Below are 17,340 nucleotides of genomic sequence, written 5' to 3' on the forward strand. Positions count from 1 at the left end.
ATATAAATTAGACTCCAAGCGAAATCAAACTCCGGTCCACCAGCACAAAGTTTAACTGCTTTTTCACCATGTGTCCTTCTTACAGGAAAATGCAGTTCCTCCCAACCTCCAGATTTTAATTATTAAATAGTATTTGGAAGAAGTGAAGAACTCCCTTCTGAGAAGAGAATTGCAAAGCAGCTCCTCAGTAATCATGAGCACTTTCAGGAAACTGGAGTGCTCCTCCAGCACGCCCACTTGCTTCCCGTGAATAAGCAGTGTTTAGAATTATCTGGAGAGGTCTTCCAAAGTGCTGAGAACATGATTTTTGTGCATTTTGATGCTCTATGAATCACCAAGACTAGAACATGAAGCCAAGAAACAGTAAAACATGCACATACATAAACAACAAAGAAGAGCTGCTAAGACTAATATTAGACCTACAAAAAAACATATCCTGAAGGTATCAGGAAAAGACCAACAGGAACTTACACATTATGCCACTTCCACATGAGACTCTTCACTTTTGTTTGGATCCACAGATCAATATGAATGTCAGGAATTAATAAAGCTAGCAGTACAGATCAGCTCTCCAGAGACAAGCCACATCTGTTCAGCAATGCCAAGCTGCCAGCTGGATAGAGTCCCAGAAGCCTTTCAAGGGTCATCATGCACAGCGAAAGCTTGTACTTAGCTAAGAACCTTTCAGCCTAGCAACTAAAAAGGTAACAGGTATTCTGTTAATTACATTAAGTAATTAAGTCATGTTTAGCTCTGTCAATTAGGATGCCTAATTTTAAAAGGTCTAATAGCCACAGTATTAAGTTCCTGTTTTCTGCTGGTGCTGTAACAGCACACGATTCTAAACCACTGCCATTCTCATGGCTGAGTTGGAAAAGCAACTGTTACTAGCTAAGCTAATCAGTTGAAACAAAAAGAGTCAAAGCATTACTTGTTGGACACTGCATATTCTAAGCAACTTTAATGTACAAATAATCAATTTAAAATCCAGAATGAAAGAGACTTTGTATTTCAGGTGAGACCACTAACCACACAAGGATGTCTTACCTGGGTACAAACTGTCAAAATGGCCTTTCCTTGTGCACACTTGATTGGAGCCTGTTAAGGGAAGAAATAAACCCTGCAGTAGATGACATTTACCTCCCTCCCCAGTATGTCTGTCACCGACACACAAGGTCTTGCAGGGCATAAAAGCTCCCACTGAGGTATTGACACAAGGACCTACTTCTGAAATGATGATCCGCTGGCCTACATGGAAACTGCTCCTTCCAAATAGTTCCAAATCAGACGTACAGTAACATATCTGCTTAGGTAAACACTATCTACAGCTGCAGGTGGCTCAGCTTCCATGCTGAAACACCTTGGTAGGCATGTGCTGAAGAGATCTGTTGTTTGGGATTCCAACAGCCAAAACCCCACTGTGAAGCTCCCCATGCTCCGAGGGCATCACAGCCCAACACTTTTTTTATTACAGGAAATCATGCCTCTGAGGTTTGCAATTTCCAATTCTTATCTTTCAGCTGGTTCCCAAGTGGAAGCCAAAGGGTGAATCCAGGCCGGACCTCTCCACCAGCCCCACTGACAGCTTGTTTTCTAAGCTAAGAAGCCATTTTCAAGAGCATAATTAAGATCAATCTGCTGAAATTAGTCTGAACAATTCATGTAAACAACTGCTGTGCAGAGTATTTTATTAAAAGCAAATCACTGCTCCCAGATTTTACATAGTGAGCAGCACCAGGAGTTCGCTCCCAGTCCTAAAAGGCACCATGTCTATGACGTCTTATCACTGCAGAGTATTGCTGTTTCTGAACCCTTGCAACACTTCAGGAGCATTACCAGAATCACAAGGCCACTACATGGGACACTGCCCATGAAGACACCTAGAATTATTAACCCCCACCTGATTAGCAGTTCAGCTACTAATTTGATATCCCTGTAAGCAGGGCTTGTTAACCACACTACACAGTACTCCAGACTGGCCATGTGAAAATGCAGATGTCACTTGCTCACCTTTTTAATCTGCTGCAAGGTTTTTCAGATGAAGACATATTTCATCTTGTGGTGCTATATAAATAAACAAAGTATTCTAAACAATCATTTTTCTCCAACTGGGGTTATGTCATATGGTTTGCTTTCTCTCCGAAAGAAAACATGCATATAAAGTGCAACCACATGCTGCTGCCAAAGAACTGGTTTACTAAGGACTCATTTCTAAAAACATGATTACATATGTGGCCTACATCTTGAACCCAGCGTTTAAGGAAAAACTCTCTCTGTATAATTATTTCACTCATCTTGTATGTTTTCCCTAAGTATCTTCACTCACAAAAAAAATGTTTCCTAGGGCTATAAAAGTTACACACCCTCCCCTTTCACACATCCACCCCAAAACAATTGAAGCATACCCTTACCAAAGAAAAGCTGAACACGTTACTGAGGAAACATTGCTTTGTAGCAGCTCATTGCTACACCAGCTGCCAGACGGCAATGTTGCAGGTTAGAACTAAGTCTAGATGAGCTACTTTGCTACAAAGAACACTTACCTCCGACCGCGCCTGACTTGTCATTTGATTTTCAAAGTACCTGAGTTTTTTTATCACTGGTAAAGTTTTTTATAAGGATGTTATTAATGTGTAGAGCTCTCAGTAAGGAAACTCAAACATATGATAAAGATGTATTTGATGTGCTGTAGCATTGCCTAGAACATAAAAGGTAGTTTCATTTTGATACAACCTTTATCAATCAACAAAACTAATAGAAATACAAGTAAGTTTTAAACACAAAATTAATAAAGTTTGACTAAGAACTTGGTTTTTTCCTGCTTGCCAACTTCTAAAATCTTATCAACTTACCCCAGGAAAGTCTGAATAAAACTCAAACACTCTTCCAAACAGGATAAAAACAGCACTGAAAGACTGACTGCATCATTCCACATCTAAACCCAGGAGACTTTCACCATATTTGATATCCAAGTATCAAAGTATTTAAGGACAGCCCTCTTAGCAAGTGCACTCCTGAACTAAATCAGACAAATCCTGAAGGGGGTCTACAAGGAAGCTGTAGAGGGATTCTTCGTCAGGGACTGTAGTGATAGGGCAAGTGGTAATGGGTTCAAACTTAAACAGGGGAAGTTCAGGTTAGATATAAGGAAGAAGTTCTTCTCTACGAGGGTGGTGAGGTGCTGGCACAGATTGCACGTAGAAGCTATAGCTGCCCTATCCCTGGCAGTGTTCAAGGCCAGGTTGGACAGGGCTTGGAGGAACCTGGTCTAGAGGAAGGTACCCCTCCCCATGGCAGGGGGTTGAAACTGGATGAGCTTTAAGATCCTTTCCAACCCAAACCAGTCTGGGATTCTGTGATTCATATTCATATGAGTAGACAATCCAATGTTTAAGAATAATTCTCTCTCTATTTAATCATTTTACTCTCACTCCACATTCATGCTCATGTCAAATTAAACTAGTAAAAAACCAAGTAGTTCATAGCTACTGAGGTTATTGCAATTTGCAACATATTTGTTGAAGGAATTAAAGTACCTGAAGCTGGGTTAGTTACTACCAGTGACATCACTTAAATAATAGTTGAAAACAACTCACTTCCCCAAATTATTTGATTGGACCTTTGGAAAAGTAAATAACTCTTTCAGAGGACATCTGCCCTTAAGAGCACCTACATTTATTGGTCATGCTCAGGTATTTGATTAATCTAGATTATCTTTCCCAAGCAAGGTATTAAAAGGGTCATATGAAATGATGAAAAGGTTGAGGAATAAAAATTGAAGCAGGGAAAACTATTTTTACCCAGAAACACAGTGTCCGATGACATGAACAGAGCTGCAGTTTTAAAATCCTCTCAAATCCATCCAATTTCTATTCAACAGATACATAACAGCATTTGTTTCTGAAGCAGGAAGATCAGACAAGTGGATTTTTTCACAACTATTTAAGATGCCCCAAGCAACCTTTAACAAGAACTTTTAACATCTGTCACATCTGAATTGAGCATCACTTTCAACAGTATTAATACATATATGTAGTTTACATGACTTTAGTGGTGGAGTCAGATGGATTTCAAGCAGTTTGTTCAGAGAGGAAACTCTGGTGAGGATGGCAATGAACAAGGCAATCTGAGCCCAGAGGTGAGCAAAGCACTTGTTTCTGCTCCTTGTTTCCTTGAGGAAAAGGCTATTTCAGTGAAAGAGGCTTTTGGAGCACCTAGCACCAGGGCTCAGATACATTCTCCCTCAGGCATTTCCAGCTACTGGGGTCAGGGTGGGTTAGATAGACATATGGGTGCCCACATGCAGTCTATCTGCAGTGCCTAAAAATTATTTACAGGCTTCAACTGCTAAAGCTTCATTATTTATAACAGAAGCCTTGCTGGCAAAGCTTTTTCTTCAAATATAAAAGAAACCCCAATTGGAAAGTATTTGACTGATATAAAGACTGATTCTGAAGCCTATCTATGGGTGAGAGGGTGGGAGAAACAAGTGAGAATGCATATGCATGTTTGTTTTCTTAAGAAGAAAGACAAACAAATTGAACTGCTTGAGAACCCAAAACATACATACAGGTGGTTTCTGGACACATTAATGAATCAAAGGCAAAACTCTCATTCATTTACTAGTTACTAACTTTCACATGAGGGGTTTCACTGTCCCCAGAAAGGGTGAACACCAGCGGCTGTTGCATCAGAATGGGATAAAGTATTTTAAATTGAGATGGATAAAATACTGCAGCATTTACACAGCTTGTATTAAGAAGTTAAAAATAAAAAGCTCACAGCCCAAGTTTTTCCAGAAGTTAAGCCACTGTGCAGGTGGGATGTTTAAATAAGACAGAAATCTCAATAACGAGCTGAGAACTAAACATAGAATTGTCATCTGGGTGTTATCTGCATGGAGCCAGAGCTGAGAGGACCCACCGATCCAGAATTTGTATGCAGAAGGAATAACCTTAAGTGTGCTTTCACTACTCTGCTGGGGCACCTTCATTTGCCAGCCAAGCCCAAGCTGAGTTTGCCTTATTTTAAGGCTTCCTGCATCCATACAGAGCTCTCCAAAAAGCAATTCAAAGCAGGAGCATGGTTAAGGGGAAAGCTCAGATGGCTGAGCTGAGCGGTGTGAATACCTCCTGCTTTTCCGCTCCATTACAGACCAAGCCAAAGATGCTGCAGCTCAAGAGAAAATCTCAGTAGCTGTGGGTGTGAGTCCAGTGCAAACTCACCCTCCATGAGATGCTGCAAGGAAATCACTGCATCTCACAACCAAAAGCCAGTTCTACTTTTCTGCTTTTATACCTCCCCCATCTACCAGATACACTCAAGACAGCATTCAATCAGAAAGCTGCACAATTGCACAATGTGGGGCAAGTATGTGCTAGCTCAGTTTACGACAAAGGACAAGCAAGTAGAAGATGAGATCCTTTTACACTAAATACCGTCACTCAGACCTCTCAGGAAACTTGATTTTACACAACTGTAAGACAAATAATCTGAAGGTATCAGCTGTAACCTTTTATGCATTCACACTGTTACACAACTTTGCAACCCTGTGGATGACTGATTTTAAAATGCATTCACAGTCATCTTGCCTCTGGTCTGAAGTGGACATTGCAATACATTTCTAGACAGACAAATCCTACTTTTACAAATGCTTTAATAATTTAGGCACTTCAGGGCATACTTTTTTCTTTCTTATGTAATACCCATTGCTGTAATCCACAGAAATATTTCCAGAAGTTTATCCCTGGGGCAATATGGAGTTTTACCTCTTCTGTCAGTTTGCTTTCTTCATCACTTAGAATCCTATTGCACCACGTGCATATTATGGTACAAAAAAAGGACTAAAAATACTGTGTTTATTAAAGTCAATCATAAAGCATAGTGCTAATACACTGCAAGTGCTAATCTCAAATCACATACAACTTTTTGCTTAATGAAGAATCCAGTTTTCATCTTCCAAAGTGCTACATACTTAGCCATGATAAAGGCTTTCATTTTTATCAGAGACTGGCTTCTAACATGGGTAGGACAGACATAAGAAGAGAAAAGGAGTTACAGTTACACAGTTGAATCTGAATAAGAGAGAAAGCATTAAGAAGGGTTCTTCAGGATTTCTAGGGATAAAGAAATGGATCAGGTGTGTTGAAGAGCATGTGCAGAAATAGATGGGGAGAGGAAACACTTTTGTGTATTCAGTATGACTCAATTGTTGCAGCCAAATTCACTAATGTGCAGACACTGAAGTTATTGAGAACAACAGGGAAGAAAAATACTCCCAAAACATTCAAAGAGAATTAACAGGGCATTAAAATGATGGCTGCAGTTTTGACTTCAGAGGCTTTAGTTTGTAAATGTCAAAGCTAATACTCTGGTTTTTCCTCCTCCTCTCTCCACAAAAAGTATTTGTAGAAAACTGCAGTACTGCACACTCTCTATCCTGAAAGACCAACACTCTGGCATAGCAAAGGCAGTGAGAAACAGATTCAGCATCACTCCTCTTCTGGCAGTCTTCAACATCAGAGAGAAAACCACCGGCACACTCTGTGTTCTTGCTTCACACTGTGTTTCTGGCTAAGAGGCACAGTCATTTATTTATAGAATCTCTCAGCAAATTTGCTTGCATCCCTAAGTATGTTTTGATGATTCTATCCCTATTTTAGCATATTACAATTAATAATATTTTCTAACTGTAGTAGAAGGCAAAACATACCATCAGCAGCTAGCAGACAGTTGCAGCAAGCCAGAGGCAACAGCCATGAAGGTCAGGTACTCACTGTGCCAGAAAGCAGCACTGCCTCTCACCAAGCTCAACGCTTGGAACGAGGTTTCACAAACTTCAGACACAGCCAGGTCTATTATACTGGCTTCAGTTACAGTCCTTTCAGGGAATCTGGATGTCTCCTGTTGAATTTACTGCTCTAATGGTATTTGAATCCAGGAGACTTCCTGAGTAAGCCAGAATTCAGGATAAATGTATGAAGATAGGATACAGCAATCACAAGTATTGCCCAAATAATCTGCTATTGGCCTCTTGGTTACTTCACAAGCTGCCTCAGTTTTAAACTCTGCTTAAAGCAAAATGCCAATAAAGTTTGATGGAAAATCCAGCATCAGCCAAATGTGGCATTGTTTGTTTCAGTTATATACAATCATTATGTCCGGTCCTTGGATCCTCTTTATTATACCCTCATTTCCCCTGACTGAAGAAACCTCTGTAACAGAACACCCTCAGGAGCCATAATTTAACAAAGACAGCATCCAAACTTGATCCAACGACCTATGAATGAAGGCAATGATCTGGGTATGGTTAGGGTTTAAAAAAAACCATAAATTCCAATGGACAAAATGAAAAACTACATTTGACAATAAATCTTTTTTTTTTATGAGTAAGCTTAATACCCTTCCTCTTGGTACAAGAATATAATACTGTCCTCTTTGCCAAGAAACAAAGAAGGACAGAAAACCCACACAAGAACAAGAACCATAAGAAACGGAATAAACATCAGATACACATAATGTTTTCAGAAAGTTTTACCTTTTTTTTTCTGCATATGGCTTAGATCTCATTAACCAAGACTTCATAACATACCAGTGCTTCAAATGAGTCTTCAGAAAGGCAGCAGAAATCAGAGCCAAAGCAGGGCTGGGCACGATGAGACAATTGCTTGGGAACTGAGCCACACGCTTCACTATTGCGAGAAAGCAGCAGCTTACACGTGTGTAAGCATGGCAGTCACACACACTAACTGACCCAGGCTGTAGAGTATACACACATCCTTTTCTTACAAAAATCAAACAGCTGAGAACCCAAAACTACTGAGCTTATACAAGGATGGTATTTGCATCCAAGTCCAGACATCACTGCTTTGACAATCTGACTGAGAGCTCTCTCTTGTTCCTGCATTTAAAAGATACCCAACAAAACACTCTCTCTCTGAAACCCTTGGGCTAATCACATTTAAAATTTAGGGGCTCTGTTTCGGTTCATCTCACACTGAAATCCTACCAACGGAAAACAAGTTCACACTGGAGGAGATACGTGTAACAGACAAAGTAATTTTCAGAGCTCTTTCTGTTGAAGTCAGTATCAGGTCGTCCAACGCGCTGACACAGCCCAAGCTGTTATTTTTAAACATAGCCATAGTCTATTTAGCTAAAGCATCTTTACTCTGACTGAGCCAGTATTACTTTGATAAGACTCCTTAAGTATCTACACTAAGGCCTGCATATCACATCAAACAAAATAAATACAATCTTTTGAAGACAAGGCGTCATTGCAACTTGGAAAAGAGAAAAAACAGGAAAGAGAGATCCAAGAAAAGTCTAAGAGGACCCACCACTGTCAACCCTACAGTGCTAGCTGTGGGATAGCTATTCGCACTATGAATTTGTGTCATTCACCACCTGCACAGATGCTAACTGGAACAATTTTAGTCAACTTAAACAGCAAACAGCTTTCTGCTGTTGGAAACTCAGCAATACACTTCTACAATGATTCTTCTGCCAAAATTGTTGGTAGCAACACCAGGTTTTCTTACACATCATTTAACTGATGACAACCTGAACAGACAGAGAAGAGAGGCAATACCATTTTCAAAGGCATATAGGAGACTGCAAGTTATAGCTATGCAACATTTTGGGAGGTAGCTTCCTCCTCACGTTTTTCTTTCCTTTTTTTTTTTTTCCTTACATTTTCCTCAATGTAATTCTTACTTCTTTTTATAAAAAGTCGCCTTGTAAACATGTACATAAGCTGATTACTAGAACCAAGCACAACCCCATTCTTTCAGAGTAATTTGGTCCATATGTTCCTAAACATAGAGACACTGTGACCTACCTGATAACAATGTTTTCCTATAGCCTCAATTTCTTATACACAACTACAAAATAGAATCCCCCAAAAAGTAATCACCCACTGGTAGGTTCACAGACTGGATATGGGTACATGACATGGGAGCCAAAGACCAGCTCAGCCCAGCATGTTGACATTATTTTAACTAAAATACTTCAAAGCCTACATGGTTTCCCCAAAACTTCACATTTATCTGAAAGAGTCTATCTTTAAACATGCCTCTTTCCCCTCAGATTTTGAGGGTACAGGGAGGGTAAAGGGAACCTTGTAACTGAATGGCTGCAATGCTGTTATATCAAAGCCAGGAGAAACAGCTTTTTCATTCTTGGTTTCCTACAAACAAGTCCCCTTACAGAAAGCTCAACTCACAAACACCTTCCACGTAGATTTTGTCGTTGCCTCCAGTACTGTGGGCGGGAGGGACCCTGCAGAGCTGTTGCTACTGAAGGATTAAGGAGCTGGAGTCAACCTGAAGCTTGATGCTGGCAGCTCCCAATGTCCCTATTCCCTTCCTTCCCTGCAGGTCCTCACTGCTGTCTCAGACACCTCACACCCACTCTAGCGCTCACCCTCTCTTTAGCTAATACCACTTACAAAGAGTTAAAGCAGATGGAGGGAGGGAGGGGAAGGTATTCTACTGCAATTCCTGGCAAATTGCACAAGCTAAGCGAGCAGCAGGGCTTACACAAGAGAGCATGAGGCAGGACCACAAGGCCAGGAGGGAAGAGCAGGATATCCTCTTTAGTTTGTTTGTAATGCACAACCCAAATATTCTAATCAGATGGAAGTCAGAACCCTAGAGAGGAGTGACAGTATTAAAGAGGTGATTATATGTATTGGAATGGTGACATGCAGACTTCTTATTTGACTGGATTTTTAAATGGGATTACAGGGCTTTAATTTGTTCCTTTGAATTGATTTAAGAGAGAGAGTAATCCAAAACAAGTTTAGAGAGCGGATGGAATAACCTTGGAAGGAGTACGCTACATTATGCCATAACAGTTTCCCCGGTACAAATACATGCTAGCACACATTCTTCAAGTTAACTAATAAACAGAGGAGTCATAAAAATAGCATTACGTACACTATGCATTTGCACATTGTAACCTGTAATTCCGTAGCTTTAATTTCATCTTTGAACTATCAGTTATATTAACAAGTAACAGTGGCAGCAGTGTATATTAAAAAAAAAAGAGTAAACAAATGACCTTTATTGAACTTGATGAAAGTACTAAAGGGCAGATGACTTTTTTTACCCTTTTTTGAAAGCCAGTTTTACAGCCAACTACCAGCAGGGTGTGGGCTGAAGCTAAAAACTTTGAAATAGGTCCTGTGAAATCTGAAACCAAAATACAGCAAAGGTCACCTCTCTGTGAAGAACCATCTTGTCTGTATACATATATATATAGTATGCATACGAAAAAGCAAAGCTCGGGTAGCTCAGCCCTGGTAATAATGTAATTCAACTTACCCCCTGGGAATAGCAACAACATCAGGTTTCCACTACAAAGATAAATTTACTGCACACAATACCTGTTACTATACATTTTCAGCATGTGTGATAGTAGCCAGACACTAGTGTTACATGGTGTACCTCAAGCTAGTTTTTCTTGTTAAAGGCTAGCCCAGGTTATAAATATGACATTGTTATTCTCACCCCCATCCTTAGCTAATTCTTTTTAGTTGACATTACACATGCAGTAAAGCTTTATGCAACTCATATTAATAAGAAAGGAAGTAGTACAGATGATCTGTAAAAATTTTTGCTATTCCTTCCCAACAGAGAGAATTTCAACCCTTTTCAACAAGGGACCAGAGAACATTTCCCATGGAGAGACAGGATCTTCTACACAAGTACTGGGGCAACCAGCCTGCTATATTCTGTTCTGTCTTGTGGGCTCCTGTAGAACAGTTCACAGACCCAAGCTTAGAGACAAGTGCCATACAGCAAATGAGGTTCTTGAAAAGGGTTGCCCATATGCATATTGCTCTGCAGATATGTTTGAGCTAAGCAGTCTATTTTTCCAGCTACAGAAGAAGACCAGCCAGCCAAAGCTGCTGGCACTGGAACCAGTGGGTGAGCTGGGGCTCCTGCTTGCCTTGCCTATGGAGCAGAGTGCTCCTACCTCCTGTGTCTCCACTCAGAGCTTTCCCTCCTTTCCACTCTGAATTGTATCATATGCATTTGTGAACTGAAGACAGGTTTGGCAATCTTCACATCTAAGCAAAGATTTTAGAAAGCATAGGCCTGAAAGGTTGACTGCCTTTGCTGGAGGACGCTTCTCTGGTCCACAAGACATCCCACCATGCTTAATGGTCTCCATTGGCCACTTCAGGTCCATCACCAAAGAGACAGTGTCTTGATCCAGACAACTGGAGACATTCATACTTAAGCTATTTAAAAACACACAGGATCCCACCTGGCAATCCATTAGAAGTCACTTGATTTGATTAGAAGCACTGACATGCAATAAAGCACTTACACTAGGAATGGCAAGAAAAAGAACAACTTCTGAGGACCAGACAGCAAATATTTCTACTTTGAATGGTGTGGTGCTTGAGAAGAACTAAACAGCCTTTGAAAAATCAGCCCTTCACCAGGAGTTGTTATAGGGTATATAAAATTAGGGACACTGCTGTTTAAAAACATCTAGGCTTGAGTGAACACAAAGAAAGAGCGTAACATGTGCACCACAAGTCATTTCAAGAGGAAGCAGTGTTTCAGCTTTCCCCAAGGTGCAACAGGAAAACAGCTGATGTAAAAGGGAACCCAGACTGCCCCCCTGCCACCCATGGGCAAATTATCCAGGCACCTATAAAACCCTCTCCTGAATGTTTTATAGCTTCAACATTTTATGTAGTTAAACTGAATTGACTCGAGTTCACGTGCTTTATGTTATTTGATATGCTTTAAGTAGGAAGCTACCTGGATTCATTTCAAGATTTTACTTTTTTTCAAGCTAACCTGGTTTTGAGTGCAGATTCACTCCTGTTAGCACTACCCAGATGTATTCAATCCCTTCACATGCTGCAAAAGTATTTAAACAAAGTTTGAAACAGTAAAACCCACTAAATAAATAGGGAAACCTGACTGCCAGACCACCGAGTTTGGGGTTTGTTTTATTTATTTTTAAATCCTACAAATTTCAATGTATTTCCAAGTTCTTCTGCACACTTCTTACTTTTTGTTCAATGCCAGACCCATCATTTTGATCAGATTGATAAGGAACAAGCCAAACATACAAAGAGGGCTTTGGTGGTTACAGACATACTTTGCTTTACTAAACACTGCACTACCAATATCAAAGCATGTATCATGACTTCAGTTTTCTTCCTCAGCTGCTCAGGATTAAATCTCTGCAATAAAAATATTTATGAAAACTTGACAGAGTGATTTACTTTGGACACTTTGCTTCAGAGGATGGGCTTGTTTGTTCCAAATCATGCACATGCAGAGGTATCCACCAAGCTCTCCAGCTGTGTCACTCCAGTTCTTAAGCCATTTAACACAGAACATGCACATGGCCTTTGAATGCCAAGTCAGCTGCATGTCAAAGACAAATGGCTCTGGAGAGTCACCCCGTAACAATCAGCACGTCAGTAAGGAATCAGATTTGTATTCAGTGTTACGTCCATCAATAGGAATGGAAAAGGCAAACAGAATATATATATACACACACACATGTATATATGCACACACACAGATTCTTTTTCACAGCCTCAGTAATTTTAAGAATGAGAAAATTATACAACCTTTTGCCTGGACATACACAGTTTGTCCTAAGAGGAAACAGCTTATATTTAGTAAATGAATTAAGGACCATGAACATCTTTGCTTTCTGCTTTCTACTCTGACAGTGGGGTCAAAAAGACATTTGAGTTAGGAGAAGAGTTTTACCCTCACATATACTTTTAAACAGGCATTTAAACACAGCTGTCATAGGAAGCCAGAAATTGTGCAGATCAACTCTGAACATCACAAAGACAATTACTCGGTATTCAGTACACACTCCAGATATGACGAAGACCTGAAACAGGATGATAGGCTTGTTGTGGGCACTATCCCAATTTACTCCTGATAATTGAAATATCTATTTAATAGTTATTCATTTATTAATATCTATTTGACTACTTATTCATTTATTATGGTAGCAATACCACATCAGAGGGGCTAATGTTGTATCCAGCTAACATGGGAGTGCCAGGTATTAGTTTTGCACACAGCATCTTGCACCCCAAATTTCACACCTAAATTTCACACGTTTCCATCATAGAAATTGCAGACACTACAGCTGAAAACCAGAATACCTGATCTTACCATCCACAGGCTACTGCAACATGCAATCACCAAATAAAGTTTGCATGTTCTAAGAATGAAGTTTGGTTTTGTTGGATTAGGATACACAGCAAATATGGTAGCTTGTCTGATGTGTAGCAACAATTGGTATATTAAACAAGAGCTGGCTCAAAATGTGTTCTACTCCTGTTTCAGCATTGACAAGGGGCCTGGCAAAATTGTTACACACTTCATTAGCACTCCTAAAAATGGTTGTGTATCTGAGTCAGGAAAACACAGAGGTACTTCTGAGGTCACTACTTTTGTGTCATTGTATTCAGTTCTAGCCAGAGCTGGATGCACTGCCTTGTATTGTCCACTGTTTCCGTCCCCAAATCCTATTTACATTTTCACCTAATTTTTCATACATTAGGGCTGAAGGTTGCCTCTGCTAAGTGTCTGCTAGATCTGAAGTGTCTGAGCCAGAATAATTCTACTCTTCCTGATACAAGGACTCCTAAGTATGCCTTCCTAAGCTACAATTTAATTTTCAGTTTTAAATTGAGGATATTTTCTTTGGAAAACACTCCCCATCTTTCAAATACTTGAATTTTTGGCCTTACTAATGCTCTTTACAGTTTTTTGTGTATAAATCCATAACGACTAAAATGTCATACAGATTGCTACTGAAGTACTGGCATACTGGATTCCATGAAACAACTTTTACTCCTATCAGCAATCTCCCTGAACCCAGCCAGCTAATAATTTTTATTGATCTAGATTTGAATCACAAAGACAAAATCACTTCCACAGCATTCTGTTAAGACATCTAGACCTATCAAAAAAGCATTTATTAAAGAAAATGCTAGTCCACATGAACACAAGATGCAGATTCAACTGGCCTCATAACTATGCTGTATTTAGTGTAATAGCTCTTTGCAACAATAGGAAACAAATCTTGAGACCAATTGCAGGTCTAGGTGGCTATTACAGGTATGGATGAAGACAGCAAGCAAGGATTGTTCAAAGCAATTCACAGAATCCTCTTTCTTTGGCCAACACAGCAGCCAGTTCAACTCCTGGCTGAAGCACCAGCTAATATTAATGCCAATATACTGTGCTAGGTACTTGTTCAGGCAGCACAGTGACAAATGAGAGCAGCAGTAAGCTGCCATCAACTCTGTGGCATTCAAGATTGCCATGTACTTCAGCTAGAGAAGTAACTTCAGAAGGTTCTGACTGTACAAGGGAGAAGGGATTTACCAGGCATCAGCTGCTGTGGGTCAAGAAAACACACCATGAAAAGCTACAAAGCAAGTTGGAGCTCTCACACCAGCTTGTGATTTACTGATCTTCACCTCAACCTGCTAACTCGCATGAAAAATACCTGCTGCTTTGATGTCACCAGGATTTCAACATCTTAAACAATACAAGGCAAGAAAAGAGTTTCTTCCTAGCCAAGACCAGAACAGTTTAAGAGACAGGAACAATAAATGAGGCTATTATAACATTTCCCTAATTAGCACGTTGTAGCTGTGGACTGCATGCTTGTCAAGCAGAACTGACATTGCTACCATAAGACACATACTACGTTTAATATGCTCCCACAGCCCTAACTAAATTGACACCTACATCACACTTACTAAACTGTGAAGATCTAGTGGGGGAAAAACACAACCTGAGGTTTGAAGATCTCAAGCCTTCTTTCACTAACTTTTCAATGAATCTGCATAAAATCTCAATCTTTTAGTAGCAAACATTTTCCAGTTTACTGCTGACTTTGAAGTGACCTCCACCCCCAGCCTAGATTAAGAACATGCCACAGGTAAAGATACCTTCTTATGTAACCAAATTTATTAAAATTTGTCTTAATTAATAAACCACACCACAAATTATCCACAAACCACCCCAGCACTTGAAAGGATAGCTTTAAAAGTACCACCTCCAAAATCTCATTTGCTATGATGTACAATGATTTGCATTATCTTGAATACAGAAAAGAAATACAAGTGTTTCCCCATATACCAAGTGACTCAAAGTTAATATAGGAAGCCGAGTAGATCTGTTTGCCACAGCGTCTAACACAATGAGTACATTACTGCTTGTTCCCTGGGGGTCAAGGAGCTTTTATTCATCTTCAGCTGCCAAAAAGTGCTACACAAAAGACAACTACCCCCCAAGAACCCAACCAAAAGCCACACCACCATCGCCCACATCTCTCATACGGCAACCAGCATTTCAAAACATAGCTTGAAGAAAAGCCTGTGATGTAATGGGAAGTAGTGTTATTAAATAATATAGATTGTATTCCTCTAAGTCAATACCAAAACAATGACAGACTCAGTTTTTGAAACAGCAGCACTATGAAAATGCAAAATTGATTTACAAGGGAAATAACAGCCAGAGGTTGCAATGGCTGCTAAGGTTACAGGACCTTTTTTAAAGAACCAACAATTTTTATCCAGTTTAAAACCTAGCATAGGCAATTTTATTCACCAGCTCGAAGTCACACAAGTTATTCTCTGGAATTAAACTTGTTTTTTTAAAGCATTATCATTCCGACACCATCCACAGTGTGGCAAGGACGCCTGTTGCAGTTTTAACTAGCAACAATGATTTTGACAAGGGAAAATCTAGCAGCCTTCTGCCTTCTTTCATTGCAGTTTTTGATCTGTAAAAAACTTACAAAAGGAAACAAATTAACATTGGCCCATCTTAAAATAGTCTTCATGTTTTGTCTCTTACATGTTAATTTCTGATCATTTTCACACAAATAGTGTCTTACACCAGGTCATATGGCCCATAGCAAGTCAAGCCAAACAAAAGCAGGCAGCCCCACATGCAGTGCCACCTCTAACATCACATGCAACAGGGACAGTTCCAGCACAGTTCCACTGAATCCAGCTGGGTTCATCCAGCCGTGTTGAGCACTTAATGCTCATTTCATAACCAGCAAAGAGTGGACAGAAGAGCTGCAGTACACCTCTCAGATCCACAGTGAGACATCCCCAGCCACTCACATTGCTCAAATCCACTCACCCTACCAGCAGTGCAAAGTCTCTGGTGTGCAAGGCACCATCTGGAGCTCCTCTCTAGGTTGGAAATCATGATGTATACGACAGCCTAACTGCACCACCCTAAAATCATCATTTCCTTAAAAATGTCATCTGCCTCAATCCTCAGGCAAGAGTCAAAGATAATGACTGATTTAACCAAGAGACCATTCAATCCCCAGATATCCTGAAGCATAGCAGCACTCCATCTATTGGTCAAGAATTAAGGACATGCTTAATCATCATCATCATTTACTAACCTCCATCACTGCACACTCTGCTCTTACATAGCCCACCCCTTCCTCCGTGCTCAGGGCTTCACAATCTCCCAACAAAAACTAAACACACATAATAATGTCTTCAGAAAAATTATGTATCACTAAAGGTGTTAATGTGACAATTCCTGAAGTTAAAACTGGTACATACTATTAATCACACAATTATCATTTTGTTTCATGGAGGAGCGCATGCACTCCTTACTCAAGGTAGCACTGAGGAGCTTATCATAACAGCCAAGGAGCCTTCTTTCCCTCTAAGTACTGGATGCCACCAAGGAGGCTGGAGCGAGTTCACACACCATTTCCAGCCAGGCCACTGAGGTGACAGGGTGTGCAGACCAGAGAACAACCCGGCACCAGAGACCTGCTGGCAAACCCTGGCAGGGAGGTGAAGGAAGGAACCTTTCAGAGCAGATCTGCTGCCAAGGCAGCCACGCGCTGATCTGCCCCGGCTTGCGCCGCTCCTCCACTGCCTTTTCCCAGCGGATCACCCACAGCCATAGTCTGCTACACCTGGGCTTTATTCCAGTCATCAGCAACTGGACCAGGAGCGAGGTGAGACAGCCTGAAGCTGCCCCAGGCGTGCCAAAGCCGTTTTTTAAAGGCTGAGGTCACATTTACCAGCTTCGTTCCTCTGGTACCAAAGTTGACTTAACCAACTTCTCCCACACTATTAATAATTCAGCAGTTTCATACATTCATGTTTTTATAACCCTTGGCCAACTATTTTTTTCCCCAGATATTCCCTGCCAATGATTTTATCTATCTGTTTTAAAACTTAACTCCTCCACATAGTGGCACCACACAGATTCCTACACATTTTTCCTCTGCTTGGTATCACATCACTACCCTCCAGACATGATTGCAGGACCTGTGGAT

At 40.4% G+C, this 17,340-nt stretch overlaps 1 protein-coding gene across 1 annotated transcript in view; it reads right to left on the reverse strand.

The window, feature by feature from the left end:
* The window catches only part of ADD3 (adducin 3), a 101,369-nt gene that overhangs the window by 83,029 nt on the left and 1,000 nt on the right, over positions 1 to 17,340 (reverse strand). The window lies entirely within an intron of this gene.

This window comes from Psittacula echo (genome assembly GCF_963264785.1).
Source record: "Psittacula echo genome assembly, chromosome: 6".
NCBI classification, from domain to species: domain Eukaryota; kingdom Metazoa; phylum Chordata; class Aves; order Psittaciformes; family Psittacidae; genus Psittacula; species Psittacula echo.